Raw genomic sequence first — 6462 nt, 5'->3', positions numbered from 1 at the left:
CACTACTGAATATAATATAATAAATATTTCAATGAATTTCATTTTTCCAACGAATCCACGAATCTTCTCTCTCTCACCATCCAACCTTCTCTCAAAAATTAATGCCTACGTCTGAGTTCGGCAAGTCGCTTGTCCTTTTGATATTTCATTCTTTAAAAAAATAATGCGCACAATGGTGGTGGTTTGCTTTTCCAAACGTCTTCCAAACTAAGGCCCTACTCGAGTTCATCCAACCGACACGTTCACTCAACACCATGATCCCTTAGGAAGGCAATTCTTGGAATTCCTTGGTAGGCACTCCTAATAACGACGTACCAGCGCAGCGCCGTTAAAACGTTCCCCGAAAACCTTATCCACGCCACAGCGTCAAGAACCATTAAGGTCGGGATGGGCACATACTATGCGGGATATCGTCTGAGTAGAACAGAGAAAAAGGTCTTCACAGGCACTGTATCCCTCCATTGAACAGAACGATTCACACACAGGGCAATTGCAAGAGCGCGTTACTTTTTCCCTCTACACGTATCTCATGCGGAACCCTTGCCGAGTCCCGTGAACCAGGATTAATTTATTCCTTTTCCGCAACGAGATCACGATTTCCACGTGTGAGTGAGAAGCTCACTGAGACGTCTGCCTTATAAGTCTTACTAGTCATGGGTTTGCACTACCTTTCGATAAAAAATTGGAAAGACAATTTATCTCTCGTATGGAGGGTATGAAATATCAATGTCTAGTCCCTAATCGAATGATATAAATTTATAGAAATTGAAGATATGATTCATGAGTGGGCTCGTAAGGGGATTGCTGTTTCTTCAGTGCCTACTGGATTTAGAATTATTAATGCAGATATTCTAGTAGATACTGCACGATGTAGCGGTTAATAATGTTGAATATTTTTTTCAGAACGTCGTCAATGAAATGCAATAAAAGTATTCTTTGACTAAGACAAAAAATATTGTCATATGGATGGAAATGAAATTCTTTGTCCGATTGTATCGATTTTTAACAAAGTACATATTTTTAACCCTATCACCATTAGTCAAGAATCCTAATATTGGTTTGACGCAGCTCTCCATTCCGTTCTCCTATCCGCTAGCCTTTTCAAAGCGATGTATTTCTTCTCTTTTAAATCCTCTATAACCTATCCTATGTAACTCGCTCAGGGTCGTCCTTTGCCCTATCTCTTCTTTCAACAGTCCTCCTCTGCAGCGTGCAAAAAACGATAGCTATTCTAATTTTTATATCTTCAACATAAGAATACGCATAGATATATGCCAAATTATCATAAAATACACAAAAACGCTTATTTACAGGCTTTAAAACCCATGTATTTACTTCAACGGTAAAAATCTACTGGCTAGTGTTGACTCAACGGATGCCTAATCAATATTTTATGTTCGACGAAGGAGGAAAATGAACAGTTTTGGAGATGAAATGCAACAGACATCCTATTCATGCATAAGAGATTAATGAAAGAATATAGAATATTAATACTGTATCCATAAAATTACGAAAATTATGACTCACTATTTTCAGCCTATCTCGCTAAATAGGATTTTAAAAATATATATCTGCAATGAAATTTTTGCAAGCTTACGGAAACATATGCACGTAAGTGCCCCAATTAACGCTTTGACGCGTTTCTTTAATGGAAAAGTCCCAACTTCCTTCCAATACCTTTCTTGACTCACGTATGAACTATTTTAACCAAATGGTATACATAATCACCACTACCACCAAAGCTAGTATAAAAAACAACTTTAGCGAAGGAAGAGCTCCAAAATAACTTCTGACCCCTGAGATCAATTTAAAACATTACACTTAACGGTAAAAACATAGACCTACATGCCTTTAGTGTGTTAAAATAGCAATTTATCTTTTTTATAGCGTCTCTCTGGAATCAAGCGACAACGATTCAATAAACAAAACAAAATAAATACACAGATCCCGTGGGACACATCATCACTAGTGCGACCAACACACACAAAGGAAACCATTTACTTAACGAAAGAATTCTTGATGGAATATATTATTATTTAAGGCCCAACTGAAAGGTCTTAAGGCCTTCTTCATATTGTCCGCGTTTGAACCAGATGCATCAGCTATGTATTAGACAAATTGTTTTCATCGTGATAGTGGCTGAGCGACAGTAACTCGTATATGGGATAAATTGACGCAAATACCGCTAAATCGACCACCCATAGCAACCATGTAAACAATAACAGAGGAAATAGAATTTTACAAATTCTATTTCCTCTGTCATTATTATTATTATACAGTCTAAAACTTATCAAAAGAAGAAGAATTGGCATCGTGAGTTGTGTACTTAATATTTTTGGAAGACGGCTGTGGAAAGCATTCCTCCTTAAGGCCATGATGGGCTGGACGAGGAAGATTATGAAGAGGCATAATTAAATGTGAGGAGCGCATCAAATAAAATAATTGAAGTAGACTGTCTAATCTAAAAGTAATGGACAATCTCCATAAGTACTAAGATTCAATTACTCTTATCACATTTATTCGGTGAATTGTATAATCAATATGACTCTTTATTTTCAGCCCTAACCTTCGACGAACCTTATTGACACAGAATTGAGAGCAAAGAGGAAAAATTATGTTCGATTAGTACAAGGAGATGAGCACAAAAAAGCAAACATGGAGGAAAGAGGTAACAGGATGATGATCCTGAACCCAACACTGCATGTTCTATTACAATTCCAGTGCCCTAATGATGGTGCTGACGACGGTGCTCAGCGTCCGGAGAGGGCACGACACCAGCGAGGTTGCAGAGAAGTCAAAATATTTCACCATTGAGAAGAAGGCAGGATACAACATCGACGAGGCCCTGTATAACGTCATACCAGCTCAAAAGGCAGCAAGAAGAAAGACTTCCAACATGAACTTCCAATTTTGAATGAGAACATACAACTCTTCCATCTTGAGATGGAAGAGTTGTATGTTCTCATTCAAAATTGGAAGAAATTGGGGAAACCCGTTATATTACAGGAAGAACAAAATATAATGATAGAAAATGATGTGCCAATATCCAGCCAACACATCATGAATGGTGGACTCTTTTTATCAGAAAGCTGGGAATATACATCCTCAAATTAAATGAATCCACTTATGTCCAAATTCTAATTTCAACGATCTTGTAATTTTGTCTTTTTCTTTTGAAATGTAATAAATTTCCTTTTGAAAGCATACCGTTTGGCATGCATTCAAAATTTATTTTCTGCTACAATATTTGTCTCACTTGTCATTTATTATTTAATAAACCCAAAGCCATAGCTGACACCTAAGAGATTGCGTTGGTATTTTTACGACACGCATGGTGAGTGGAAATGTAGTGAGTTGACGTCTAACGTTGACATCTAACCAAAAGGTTCCTTCTCACTTCCCGGCTTGATCTTTCACACAACTACCTTAAAAATCCTTAAAAAGTTAAACTGCGCATGTAAAAGAACTTGCCCTCATAATGCGTCGTTGGAAAAATCGGTGGTGAGTTCTATCATCATATATCCAAACCAACTTTCTAGTTGATACACCTGGTGAGTTAGGCAAACAGAAGAGGAGAATGTTGATTATGCTCAGATAAAAACTCTATTCCCTCAAATTTGTGTGTTGACATTTCAATGACCTTCTCCCTGCCAGTGATGTAAAATGAAGCTCTAAATAGTTGATTAATGCATTTGCTTAGCACTACCTGTCGGCGTCAAAATGATGTGCCGCTGTACTTTGCAAATTTATATCTGGACTTCAGTGCATGCCATAATAATGAATAATACGTCATTTTCAAGGAAATTTTCTTTTCAAATTTTATTTAATTTTTTTGTTAGGAAATTTTCAAAAATCAAGACATGCGAGTGCAATAAATGACTCCGCGCACCACAGAATTAGCCGTTTTGTCAACTTCATGAACTTTGTAACTCAACCTAAGGAAAACTACTACGTCTACAACGTTCATCTTCCACAATAAGTTACAAATATTAACTTAGATTAATAAAATGGCTTTTGCGTATTTTAGAACGTATATTTTGTTGTCAAATAACGAAAATGTTTGAACACAATCGAGTCCTACGGTTTATCCCGAAAGAAAAACTAACATTTATAGAAACACTTCTTAATTTACTTTCAATTTTTCTATCATCCAAAATCTGTAAAAATATTGATATTTGTGAATGTTAATAGCTACAATAAATGTCATGTTGCCAAAAGGGGCCGCGCAGGGCCAGTGCCGGTAGCCATGAAGCAAAGTTTCGCGCGCAAGGCGTGGCAACGCAGCATTCGTTCGCTTCGGCGTATTTCTTTTAATTTTATTTTTTCTTTCTGGGTAAACTGTAGGACTAGATTGTGTTCAAACATTTTCGTTACTGGACAACAAAATATGCGTTCTAAAAAACGCAAAAGCCATTTTATAAATCTAAATTAATGTTTGTAACTTATTGTGGAAGATGAATGTTGTAGACGTAGTAGTTTTCCCTAGGTTGAGTAACAAAGTTCATGAAGTTGACAAAACGGCTAGTTTTGTGGTGCGCGGAATCATTTATTGCACTCGCGTGGCCTGACTTTTGAATTTTTCCTAAAACAAAAAATAAATCGGATTTGAAAAGAAAATTTCCTTGAAAATGACATATTATTCATTATTATGGTATGCACTGAAGCCCAGATATAAATTTACAAAGTACAGCGGCACATCATTTTGACGCCGACAGTAGTGGAAGTGTATTGCAACAGCCGCAATGACGTTTGGTAAGTATACTTAAGGAAACCTTTTTATCCCAATAATTATCGATTAATCACAGAGTTTCTGATATTCGTCCGAGAGACGAAGGGATCACCATCTTCATGAAAATTAGAAGTGAGTGTAATGCTTGGCATCTAACAATAAGATACCTGTTTACATTCCGGATTGATATTTCAGACAACTACAGTAAAAATCCTCAATGTGCGAAGTGACTACTTTTACCCCACAAGTGAGATATTCAAACACCCGTGGCTGAATCTAGGGTTAGCTATGCCTTCTTGAAGTAATGCTCAAAGGAAAAACTTGGCTGCACTCCATTTTTGGAATCTTTGAACATAGCGCATTAACAATTTTTAACATTTCGCATTAAACTGTGCTGAGGCTCTTTCAAATGATTTCTCGAATAAATAAAGTGCAAATACAGCAAACGATGGAATTTGCTTCACGATCGGTCATTCGTAACGTACTACTATCGTGGGTAAACTTTTCTCGGAATTTCACCTAGTTAGGAACTCCATTTCTGGTAATCTAACCCGGAATTAATCCTGATAGAAGTTTAACGAAATAATACGTCAAGACAGATTCAAATCTATTTTCGGACTAATACCCTTAAGCAAGGGATAAGTGTATACGAAAACATGAAGTAAAATATGTTGTCCTAAGTATATAATATAGTATTATACTATGAAAATAATGATATAAGAGCTTTAAAATTGTTCTCAGTATAAGGTAACCTCATGCTTTAAACGCGGTTGGTTTCTTCATAATTTCAGACATGAGTCGCTAATTTTAGGGATATCTTTCCTGCTCGTTAGTTCGCTGCTGCTGGGTTTATTATATTCCTGCTCCCATAGTAATGAACACCATAATTCCATTTTCCTCGTCCATAAAAGCTTTACGACTTCCTCATGTGGTTTTAACAGCTTAAGGACAGTAAAAGTGCGCATGTGCGAAGTGAGAGGCACTTTGGCACGTTAAGACAGCATGACACAATACAGAAAGCTTAAAATATGGGCATCACCACAAACAAGCTTTATTTTAAATGAAAAAAAAACTTGGTAAGTTTCACATCTATGTATGCAAAAAACCGATGCGTCGTTTTCTCATCACCGTTTGTTACGTCACGTCGTGTAACTTCTGTGGTTGGACATCCTGTCGGGTTGCCGCACCTTTTGACTCGCTTAAAGGGAAGATATTATATATATCAAAGGATTACCTGCACTCGAATATTAATCCTCTGGGTACAAACATTTTTTACTGGGGTATGCGTTCACACAAAACTTCCTTGCATTCACAAGATGTATTTGGTCAGCGCACTTACGCACATGTACAATGATTTATTTAGTGGAGCGGGCTGTAAGCTGATCCCATGCGCAGTCAAAGGAAATCGTCTTGTAGTTACATTTTATACAATCCTTCATTGTTTGTAGTTACATGTGTAGGCAACCATCATGCCTGATTTTGATCCTTTTCTTAAACTCCCACCATGTATCCATGAATTCCAAGTTCCAAGTTTTCCACTCCTCTGGGTACTATCCTTCTCAAGCAACGGTACCATCCTTTTCTATCTGGTGGCCTGCTAGTTTATTTATAATTTTGAATTTTCTTAATTATATTTATTTGATATTAAACATTTTTCAAAGATGCAAATACATCAAATGATGTCTCAAGCTGTTGACAAGCGACACTTCGCATGGAAAAAAGCTCCTGTTCAG

General features: G+C 36.8%; 1 long non-coding RNA gene across 1 annotated transcript; it reads left to right on the top strand.

Annotated features, from left to right (window-relative positions):
- The first annotated feature begins 2207 nt into the window (after positions 1–2207).
- On the top strand, positions 2208–3202 carry LOC124159858. The gene is made up of 2 exons (XR_006865033.1): positions 2208–2417; positions 2560–3202. It is a non-coding gene; the product is annotated as an uncharacterized LOC124159858 (long non-coding RNA).
- Positions 3203–6462: the final 3260 nt, after the last annotated feature.

Source organism: Ischnura elegans, chromosome 5 (assembly GCF_921293095.1).
Source record: "Ischnura elegans chromosome 5, ioIscEleg1.1, whole genome shotgun sequence".
NCBI lineage: Eukaryota > Metazoa > Arthropoda > Insecta > Odonata > Coenagrionidae > Ischnura > Ischnura elegans.
Note: the sequence above shows the minus strand (reverse complement) of the source record. Positions and strands in the feature narration are given on the sequence as shown.